At 38.3% G+C, this 11671-nt stretch overlaps 1 protein-coding gene across 3 annotated transcripts in view; it reads right to left on the minus strand.

Annotated features, from left to right (window-relative positions):
* Nucleotides 1–11671, minus strand: part of ZNF565 (zinc finger protein 565) — a 37851-nt gene that overhangs the window by 25136 nt on the left and 1044 nt on the right. For all 3 annotated transcript variants that reach the window (XM_057314706.1, XM_026484425.4, XM_026484423.4), the window contains exon 2: nucleotides 441–604. The gene's annotated coding sequence lies outside the window, so the exon portion shown is untranslated. The remainder of the gene's footprint in view (nucleotides 1–440; nucleotides 605–11671) is intronic.

Raw genomic sequence — 11671 nt, forward strand, 5'->3', positions numbered from 1 at the left:
GACAGACAAATTAGATGAAAAATGTCTAGGAAGTTTTATCCTTAAAGATTACTTTGGTTATCTCTGGGTTGTGATCTTCAATGTTCTTAGTTTTACTTAAGTGTATGTTTTTTCAATAACTATGTACTAATTTTTAAATTATTTTGCTGTTGTTTTTTAAAGTTTTATTTATTTCAGTGATCTCTATACCCCAAGTGGGGATCGAACTCACGATCGAGAGTTACTTGCTCTTCCAACTGAATCAGCCAGGAGCTCCAATTAAAAAAAAAAATTTTTTTATTAAGTTCAGTTAGCCAACATATAGTAAGTACATCATCAGTTTTTGATGTAGTGTTCAATGATTCTTTAGTTGTGTATAAGTGCCCCAATTTTTAAATGATTTTTAGGTTCTGTGAAATGTAAGCTATTCCCAAACAGCAGATGAAAAAGAAAATACTTACTTTTGTTTTTTTTAAACAATCTTCCTTTGAACATGAAATAATAGCTTAGGATATTCTAAAAACAGTTGTATTTTCACAGAATGGCTTTTGTTTTTCTTTGTCAGCTCCCAATAGTAGCAAACTTCTTGATTTGGTAACTATATTCATGTGTGCTGTAATCGTGCCTGGAAAAGAATGAGAAGTCATTAGGGCCATGTCCTATGCATAAGCGGTGCTTCCTTTCAGCTCTTCTTGTCAGATGGGTCTGTTATGTTTCTGCATTTGCCCCACTATTCTCCAAACAGCTCTAAACTCATTTTGCACCACTGGTCACACTTTGGATTTTTGATGATTCGAATGAAAACTGCAAGTCCTGTATAGGACAAGAAAACTAATTTCCCTCCACAGAGCTCTTATGAGATCAGTTTGACTTAGATATGACATGACATGACAAAGACTGCTCTGGTCATACAAGTTATCTCCCTCTTATGAATTCTCACAGCATAATATCAGGGTAAATAGTGTGCTTTATCATCCTTTACTCTGAACATTTGTATACTAGTTTTGTCTCACCTGTAACATCATTTGCACTTTAAAAGTAAATATAGGGGTGCCTGGGTGGCTCAGTTGGTTAAGCGTCTGACTTCAGCTCCGGTCATGATCTCAGAGCTCAGGGATCAAGACCCATGACTGGCTCTTCACTCGGTGGGGAGTCTGCTTCTCTCTCTCCCTCTCCCCCTCCCCACCACTCGTGCTCTCTATCACTCTCTCTTAAAATCTTTTAAAAAAATACAACTGTACTATGGTCAATGCATTATTAAATGAGGCAGGCAGGTTACATAATTTATATGTAAGTGATCCCTCTCTATAAAATCCCACAGAAAAAATATTTGAAATATAGCTGTCAAAATATTAAGAATATCTCTGGATGAAGGAATTTTTAGGAAGTTTCTATTTTTGCATTGTTTGTATTTTTCATAATAAAAATCATAGCAATATTGTTTCCATTTAAAAATAAATAACCATAGGTATAGTTGGTATTTATTTTCCTGGCAGTAGGAAAATTATGAGCAATTGAGACAATGCCTAGGACACGAATGGAGACGAAAAGGGAAATTATGATTGAAACCAGTAATAAAAAAAAGTTCTTTAATAGTCCTTTAAATGTTGGGGTGCCTGGGTGGCGCAGTTGTTAAGCGTCTGCCTTCGGCTCAGGGCGTGATCCCGGTGCTCTGGGATCGAGCCCCACATCAGGCTCCTCCACTGGGAGCCTGCTTCTTCCTCTCCCACTCCCCCTGCTTGTGTTCCCTCTCTCACTGGCTGTCTCTCCCTGTCAAATAAATAAATAAAATCTTAAAAAAAAAATAGTCCTTTAAATAGTGACTCATATTCTCTGGTACATTGATATAGCCTTATTATCAAAAACATTCTGGGATGCCTGGGTGGCTTAGTCACTTAAGCAACTGCCTTCAGCTCAGGTCATGATCCCAGGGTCTTGGGACCAAGTCCCGCATTGGGCTCCCTGCTCAGTGGGGAGCCCGCTTCTCCCTCTGCCTGCTACTCTTCCTGCTTGTGCAATGGCTCTCTCTCTCTGACAAAAACAACAACAACAACAACAACAACAAAAACCCACACATACATAAAACCCCAAAAACAAACATTCTGCGAATGAGCAATTTTTAGGAGAGTGCAAATTAATATGAGAGTGTATGTAAAGCAGAAAGCATGGTGTCAGATACACAGTGAATTTCTTCCCTGTTCACTCACTAACCAGAAGATTTTTGAGTGGGGTCTTTGCAAAATTTGAGGACTTTTTAATTTATCATTTTGTTTATGACATCCTTTTCATTGTTCTGATTCACACTTTGTAAGCATATTTTTTTTGATTTTCATTTTTATTTTTTTTAAATGATTTTTATTATATTATGTTAGTCACCATACAGTACATCCCCGGTTTCCGATATAAAGCTTGATGATTCATTAGTTGCGTATAACACCCAGTGCACCATGCAATACGTGCCCTCCTTACTACCCATCACCGGTGTATCCCATTCCCCCACCCCCCTCCCCTCTGAGGTCCTCACTTTGTTTCTCATAGTCCATAGTCTCTCATGCTTCATTCCCGCTTCTGATTACCCCCCTTTCTTTATCCCTTTCTTCCCCTACTGATCATCCTAGTTCTTATGTTCCACAGATAAGAGAAATCATATGATAGTTGTCTTTCTCTGCTTGACTTATTTCACTTAGCATTATCTCCTCCAGTGCCGTCCATGTTGCAGCAAATGTTGAGAATTCGTTCTTTCTGATAGCTGAGTAATATTCCATTGTATATATGGCCCACAACTTCTTAATCCAGTCATCTGTTGAAGGGCATCTTGGCTCCTTCCACGATTCAACTATTGTGGACACTGCTGCTATGAACATTGGGGTGCATATGGCCCTTCTCTTCACTACATCTGTATCTTTGGGGTAAACACCCAGTAGTGCAATGGCTGGATCATAGGGGAGCTCAATTTTTAACTTTTTAAGGGACCTCCACACTGTTTTCCAGAGTGGCTGTACCAACTTGCATTCCCACCAACAATGTAGGAGGGATCCCCTTTCTCCACATCCTCTCCAACAATTGTTGTTTCTTGCCTTGTCTATTTTTGCCATTCTAACTGGCGTAAGGTGGTATCTCAGTGTGGTTTTGATTTGAATTTCCCTGATGGTTAATGATTTTGAACATTTTTTCATGTGTCTGTTAGCCATTTGTATGTCTTCATTGGAAAAGTGTCTGTTCATATCTTCTGCCCATTTTTTGATTTATTTGTTTCTCATGTATTGAGTTTGGGAAGTTCTTTGTAGATCTTGGATTCCAGTCCTTTATCTGTAGTGTCATTTGCAAATATATTCTCCCATTCCCTGGGCTGCCTCTTAGTTTTTTTGACTGTTTCCTTGGCTGTGCAGAAGCTTTTTATCTTGATGAAGTCCCATAAGTTCATTTTATCTTTTGTTTCTCTTGCCTTTGGGGACGTGTCATGAAAAAGGTTGCTTTGGCCGATGTCGTAGAGGTTGCTGCCTCTGTTCTCCTCTAGAATTTTGATGGATTCCTGTCTCACATCGAGGTCTTTCATCCATGAAACTTGACCACTCTCTCACACCATACACAAAAATAAACTCCAAATGTAAGCATATTTTTGATTAGCTGGATAATATTCCATCATGTGAATGTAACAGATGATGGAACATTCCTCTTCTGTTTCCCTACTGTTGGGTGCAAATTTTGGACATCTTGAAGGCTATTACCAGGTATCACTGTCTTAGATTTTAGACCTGTGGTTCTAAATTTTCAGGGGTCATGAATCTGTTTGAAAATTTTACGGAATCTGGAGCACCTGGGTGGCTCAGTTGGTTAAGCATTTGCCTTTGGCTCAGGTCATGATGCCAGGGTCCTGGGATCGAGTCCCGAGTCAGGCTCCCTGCTCAGTGGGGAGACTCCCTCTCCCTCTGCCCCCCTCTGTCTCTCATGAATAAATAAATAAAATCTTAAAAAAAAAAGACTGCTTTTAAAAAATATTAAAAAATAAAACCCTGCTGTAATGACCTACTCACAAACATCAAGTACTACTAACTTAATTTTTTTATTTCTCATAATTTAGCAAAAGCACAATAGGGATTTAGCTTAAAGCAAATTTAAGACTACTCAAAACCCAAAATGCCCCCAAATCAAATTAGATCTGATCACTGCAACAAACTTCTTCTTTTTTTTTTTTTTAGAGAAAGAGCAAGCAAGCGCAAGTGTGGGGGTGGGGCAGAGGGAGGAGGAGAGAGTGAATTATAAGCAGGCTGCAAGCCCAGTGCAGAGCCTAACGTGGGGCTCGATCTCACAACCCTGAGATCACGACCCGAGCCAAAATCAAGAGTCAGATGCTTAACTGACTGAGCCACTCAGGCACCCCTGTGCAACAAACTTCTATCCTAGACTTGTAAATCCAGACTTCTGTGATGTGGCTGTACCAGACATTAAAATATATTACAAAGCCTCTATAATTAAAACAGCGTGGTAGAAGTGCATACATAGATGAATAGACCAGTGGAGCAGAACGGAAGGCCTAGAAATAGTGCTAAGTATATTTGGAAATTTAGTATATGATGGAGATGGATGGCATCACAAGTTTTTAATAAATGGTGTTGGGAAAACTGGGTAGTCATTTGAAAAATATAAAATTAAATCCATTCCTCATACCATATACAAAGTTAAACTCCAAATGTATCAGAGATCTAAATGGAAAAGATGAAACCATACAGGTATTAGAAAAGAACACAGGTAAATTCCTCTTTAATCTTGGGGTTGAGAAAGTCTTTCAAAATTCAGAAGTAATAAAAGAAAATATTGGTAAATTTGACTACATAACATTAAAAAAATTGTATGGCCAAAAAACCACCATAAACAAAGTAAAAAAACTGACAAACTGAAAGAAAATACGTGCACCATACATCACAGATGAAGGACTAATATCCCTCATACGTTATGAATTCTTAAACACTGAGACAAAACACCAAAAAACTAGGAAAAACACCAATAAAACACCAAGAAAAATAGGAAAAAGATACGAACAGGTTAATTCGCAGAAAAGATATAAAAATGGCCCTTAAGATGTTCATCAGCATAGTATTGGAAGTCCTAGCCAGAGCAAGTTTAGGCAAGAAAAAAGAAGTAAAACGTGTCCAAATTGGAAAGGAAGAAGTAAAATTATTTCTGTTCATAGATGACGTGATCTTACATGTAGAAAACTCTAGAGATTCCCCCCCAACAAATCTGTTAGAATAAACAAATTCAGCAAAATTGCAGGATACAAAATCAACTCACAAAAATCAGTTGCATTTCAGTAATAATGAACAGTCTGAAAAAGAAATTAAGAAAACAATTTCATTTATAATAGTATCAAAAAGAACAAAATACTTAGGACTAAACTTAACCAAGGAAGCAAATGACTTACACATTGACAACTACAAAACATTGCTAAAAGAAACGGAAGAAGACATAAATAAATGATAAGATATCCTGTGCCCAGGGTCTGAAAGACAAATTTCTATGTTGAAGCCCGAACACCTACTGTCACTGTATTTGAAGACAGGACCACTGTGGAAGTAACTAAGATTAAATGAGGTTGTGAGGGTGGGGTCCTTATAGAATACTATTAGTATCCCTATAAAAAGACATCAGAGAGAGCATGCTTTCTCTCTCTCTCTCCCTCTCTCTTCCTGTGAAGATACAGCAAGAATGCAGGCATCTGCAAGCCAGGAAGAGAGTCCTAACTAGAAACCAACTATGCTGGCACCCTGATCTCAGACTTCCAGCCTCCATAACTCTGAGCAGCCTTAGCCGACCAAGACAGACGTCAATACTACCTAAAGTGATATACAGGTTCAATAAAATCCTTATCAAAACCCAATGATGTTTTTTTGCAGAAATAGAATCTGAAGGAACAGTCTTGAAAAAGAACAAAGTTGGAACACCAAGCACTGTTCACTGGAACAAAGAACACTGATTTCAAAACTTATTACAAAGCTACGGTAATCAAAACTGTGGTACTGCCATAAAGTCAGATATCTACACCAACAGCAGAGAATGGAAACCCTCACATATGTGGTCAAGTAATTTTCAGCAGGGATAGTTTTTTCAGCAAATAGCATCAGGAAAACTGGATATTCGTATGCAAAAGAATGAAGGTGGACCTAATACCTAATACCATATAAAAAAAATAACTCAAAATGTACCACGGATCCAAACATAAGAACTAAAACTATAAAACTCTCAGAAGAAAACATAGGGGAAAAATTTCACAATGCTGGATTCAATTAATTAATGATTTCTTGGATATGACAAAGAAAGCAAAAGCAACAAAAGAAAAAAGAATGTTGTGGACTTTATCAAAATTAAAAAACTTATGCACCAAAGGACACTGTCAACAGAGTAAAAAGACAATCCATGGACCGGGAACAAAGTATTTGTAAATCATGTATCTGATAAGGGATCGATACTTAAAATAAATAAAAAACTCCTACAACTCAGCAACAAAAAACAACCCAATTTAAAAATGGGTAAAGGACATTTCTCAAAGATATTCAAATGACCAAAAAGTACATGAAAAGATCCCCAACATCACTAATCATTAGGGAAATGCACATCAAAACCACAATGAGGGGCACCTGGCTGGCTCAGTTGGCAGAGCGTGTAACTCTGATCTCAGGGTTGTGAGTTTGAGCCCCATGTGGGGTGCAGAGATTACTAAAACAAAAATAAATAAACTTAAAAAAATTCATGAGATATTACTTTACACTCATTAGGATATCATAAAAATATTTTAAAATATAAATACATATGTGTATATATATGTATAACAAGTGTTGGCAGGGATGTGGAGAAATTGGAATCTTTGTGCTTTGCTGGTTAGAAGGTGAAATGGTTTAGCATCTGTGGAAAACGGTATGGTGATTCTTCAAAAAAATTAAACATAGAATTACTATGTGACCCAGCAATTCCACTTCTGGGTATATACCCCTAAGAAGAGAAAGCAGGAATTTGAGCAGATATTCGTTAACCAATGTTCGTAGCACTATTATTCACAATAGCCAAAAGGTGGAAGCAACCCAGGCATCCAGTGATAGATGAATGATAAACAAAATGTGGTATAAATACACAACAGAATATTATTCAATCTTAAGGAAATTCTGACATGTGCTATAGCATGGATGAATCATGAACACATTAAGCTAAATGAAATAAGCCAGTCACAAAAGGACAAATACTGTATGATTCCACTTATATGAGGTACTTAGAAGAGTCTAATTCACAGAGACAGAAAGCAGAATGATGGTTTTCAGGGGCTAGAGGGAGGGGGAAATGGGAGTTATTGTTCAATGGGAGCATCAAGTTTTGGAAGATGAAAAAAGTTTTGGAGATGGATGGTGATGATGGCTGCACAATAATGTAAATGTACTTACTGTCACTGAATGGTACATTTAAAAATAGAGTGGCCAAGTTTATGTATGTTTACATTTTCTGTATATTTTAATGAATATTCAAACATAAAAAACCCCAACAAACTAACGAAATTGGTTACCTACAATGAGTGAGTGAGAACAGTATGGAAAGAATGGGGTAATAGGATTGGAAGAGAAGGAATGGTGGAGGAGTGACTGAGTAGATCTTTCATCGAATTATGGCTTTTAAGGGGCCTGGGCAGCACAGTCGGTTAAACATTCTTGATTTCCGCTCAGGTCGTGATCTCAGGGTCATGAGATCAAGCCCTGAGTTGGGATCCCTTTCAGCATGGGGTCTGCTTGGGTTTCTCTCTCCCCCTCCTACCCACCGCATGTGTGTGCTCTCTCTCTCAAATAAATAGATCTTAAAAAAAAAAAATTAAGGCTTTTAGAACCACAGTAATGTTTCCTGTACTCAAAAAATAATTAAAATAGGGGTGCCTGAGTGACTCAGTCGTTAAAGCGTCTGCCTTCAGCTCGGGTCATGATCCCAGAGTCCTGGGATCTGCATCTCCCTCTCCCACTTCCCTGTCTCTCTCTGTCAAATAAGTAAAATCTTTAAAAATAATAATAACAATGATAATTAAAATCAACCAGCATGTATATGTATGAATCCAAAATAAAATACAAATAGTGATAAATGAACCTATCTATATTACAAATGAGTAACATTACCATACAGGAGGGTGTAGGGAAAACTGTATTTTCACTACATACTGTAAGACCAAAAATAAAAATAACTGTATGAGGTATGGAAGTGTAGGTCAGCAATTCTTTTTTTTTAATATTTAAAATCAATGAATTAACATATAGTGTATTACTACTTTCAGAAGTAGAGTTTAGTGATTCATCAGTTGCATATAACACCCAGTGCTCATTACATCAAGTATTCTCCTTAATGCCCATCACCCAGTTACCCCATCCCCCCACCCACCTAGCAACCCTCAGTTTGTTTGTTTGTTTCCTATAGCTAAGAGTCTCTTATGGTTTGTCTCCCTCTCTGATTTTGTCCTATTTTAGGTCAGCTATTCTCTCTCTCTTTTTTTTTTTAAGATTTTATTTATTTGACAGAGAGACGGCCAGCGAGAGAGGGAACACAAGCAGGAGTGGGAAAGGAAGAAGCAGACTCCCGTGGAGCATGGAGCCCGATGTGGCGCTGGATCCCACGACCCGGGATCACGCCCTGAGCCGAAGGCAGAAGCTTAACGACTGAGCCACCCAGGCACCTCAGGTCAGCAATTTTTTTTTTTTTTTTAAGATTTTACTTATTTATTTGACACAGAGAGAGACAGCTAGCGAGAGAGGGAACACAAGCAGGGGGAGTGGGAGAGGAAGAAGCAGGCTCCCAGCAGAGGAGCCTGATGCGGGGCTCCATCCCAGGACCCTGGGATCACGCCCTGAGCCGAAGGCAGATGCTTAATGACTGAGCAACCCAGGTGCCCCCCCCCCACCCCGGGTCAGCAATTCTTAAACTACTTTCTACTTAGGACTGAGCAAATAGATAAATAAATATATTGTGGTTAATGAGAGTCAACTTTTTTTTTTTTTTAAGATTTATTTATTTATTTGAGAGAGAGACAGCGGGGAAGGGGGGAAGGGGGGGGGAAAGCAGGCTCCTTGCTAAGCAGGGAGCCCCACACAGGCTGATCCCAGACCCCTGGGATCATGACCTGAACGTAGACACTTAGCCACCCAGGCACCCCAAGAGTCAACTTTTTCATTGTCAGAGAAAGGAGTTATGAAAAAAAAGGAAATGGAGAAGTCTGGAATAAACCCCCTGGTATTAAACTGGGATTAGAGATATCATATAAAACAATGGATTATCCGTAAAGATATTCATTCAGATAGATAGAGATGTGTGTGTGTGTGTGTGTGTGTGTGTGTACAGATATATATTTCATAGCTAAGAGTACCTAGAAGCAATGAGTGTGTCTAATCTTGGTTTCTAAACATCATTTTCTACTAAAAGGAGCTAGTGTTTCCTGGGAAATGTACATGTTCTAGAACTGGGGCTGGGAAAGTGTAAGCAGAAAGAGTTAGGGGTCCTTGGTGGGGGAACAGACAGACATAGCTTTCTTGATAAAAGAAAAGTCATTTTAGGCCTCTGGCCATTTTGTGAAAGAATGTAAGAACAAAGGCGACTATCAGGCCAGAAGATAACCTAATCATACTAGGGATGACAAACCAGCCATAAAACTCACGGCGCTGACCCAAAAGTGAGGACTGACCTGATGTATATTCTTGAATTATATTTGCAGGATCTAAACCCCTTTGAGCACTGAGATACCAGACCAATTGGAGCCAGACAACTGATGACGCTGTCCTTTGCCAGCCCTCATGACTTTGACCCCGAGTCAGTCATTTTAAGATGACTTCTGCCCCAGTTCCATGCTGTATTTCCCATTGTATAAGCCTCTTTGTTAATACATACGTACCCTTAGCTTAAAGCTTCCCCAATTCTGTTGCTCAGGGAGACACTGCTTTAGGGAAGATCCCTGGTGTTCTCCTTTACTTAGTGCAAGAAAAACGCTTCCATTTCCTATTCTTTGGCTGGTTTTGTCTTTTGCCTTGACACGCACCAAGAGGTAAACCCAGTTTTGGGTAACAAAAGTACAATATCAGCTTGGAACATCTCATGGTGCCAGAAAATATGGTAGTACTAAAAAAAATAATAAAGGGGACACAATGAAAGCATACAGGAGTCAACTTAAAGGAACTCCTAATGGCCAAATCTGGGGAAATTTTAGCAAAGAGACAGGGACAGTAATGAACTGTAACTTACAGAACTAAAAAAAAAATTTAAAAAATCCAATTTATATATACATAAATAATTTATTAAATAAATAAGTGAGGGAGAAGGAAAATCTCCTTCTAACAGTAGGATTCTATTTAATAAATATAGAAGGAAGGATGGAAATTTAAAAATCACCATTTGGCAAATAGCCTGTACTAACATTTTCAGGCAAAAATTATCAATGAATGTTAAGATTTGCAGGTGGAAGTAAGAAGAGAAGCTTAAGTTATTTCTCCACAAGACACATATTAATTACAATGGAAAAAATAGTGACTTTGCAGCAGAGAAATTGGACACCACTTTAACCAAGTGATTAAAGTTACCACTAACGAGGCAAATTGACCTCTAGGGTCTCCTGATACGATGCACTGAGAACACATCACTTTTGGGGTATTCTTGTCCCAAAAGCATACTCTGAATTTAATCACAAGGAAGCATCAGACAACCTCAAATTGGGGAACATTCTACATTGCAGAATTTACAAACTAAATGGCCAGTACTCTTTAAGTGTCAAGGTCAAGTAAGACAAATAAAGACTGAGGAACTGTGCCAGATCAAAGAAGACTAGGAAGACTTACTAACTAACTGCAACATACGATCCTAGATTGGATCCTTGTGCAGAAAAAGGACACTAAGGGACATTGATGAAATTTTAATAAACTTTGTAGATTAGTTGGTAGTAGTGTATCAATGTTAATCTCCTGGTTTTGATCATGTACTGTGATTATGTAAAATGGTAACATATGGGGAAGCAGGTTAAGAGTATATGGGAATTCTGGGGTGTTTGGCTGGCTCAGTCAGTGGAGTGTGCAACTCTTGAGTCTGGGTTTGTGAGTTGGAGCCCCATGCTGGGTGTAAAGATTACTTAAAAATAAAATCTTAAAAAAAAAAAGGATATGGGAATTCTATTTTTGCAAGAGTTTTAAGTCTAAAACTAATTCAAAATGAAAAGTTCAAAAAATTTTTAATGAACATTAAGTGTACAGGAAACAGGGGGTATATGGACCTTTCAGTTCACCTCCAGGGCTCTCAATAATTTACTCCAACGACAAATACTAGAGACCAGGTCACTTTGGGAAAGAAGAAGTTAGGCAAGAAGTTTCAGAAAAAGAAAAGCACATCATAAAAAATAAGAAGGGTCTCAGGCAAAGAAGAAAAACTGATGCATCTTGATCTTAGCTTTTGGATGTTCAATAGCAATTCTTTCCTTTTCCTCCCAACATCTTCTTGGAGAAGACTTAAAAAAAGGAATTGTGAGTAAGCAGAACGTTTTGAACTCCACACAGGAGACAGAAGTTAAAGAAGACTGGATATCATGTCTAATCCCAGTGTCATAGGTAGAGGTTGAGGCTATCACTGTCCAGGGCCACAGTCTGTTTTAACTTCACAGGTTCTGCAAAGGTCAGTATACTGGAGTCACAGGCACCTC

Source organism: Ursus arctos, unplaced genomic scaffold (genome assembly GCF_023065955.2).
Source record: "Ursus arctos isolate Adak ecotype North America unplaced genomic scaffold, UrsArc2.0 scaffold_19, whole genome shotgun sequence".
Taxonomy (NCBI): domain Eukaryota; kingdom Metazoa; phylum Chordata; class Mammalia; order Carnivora; family Ursidae; genus Ursus; species Ursus arctos.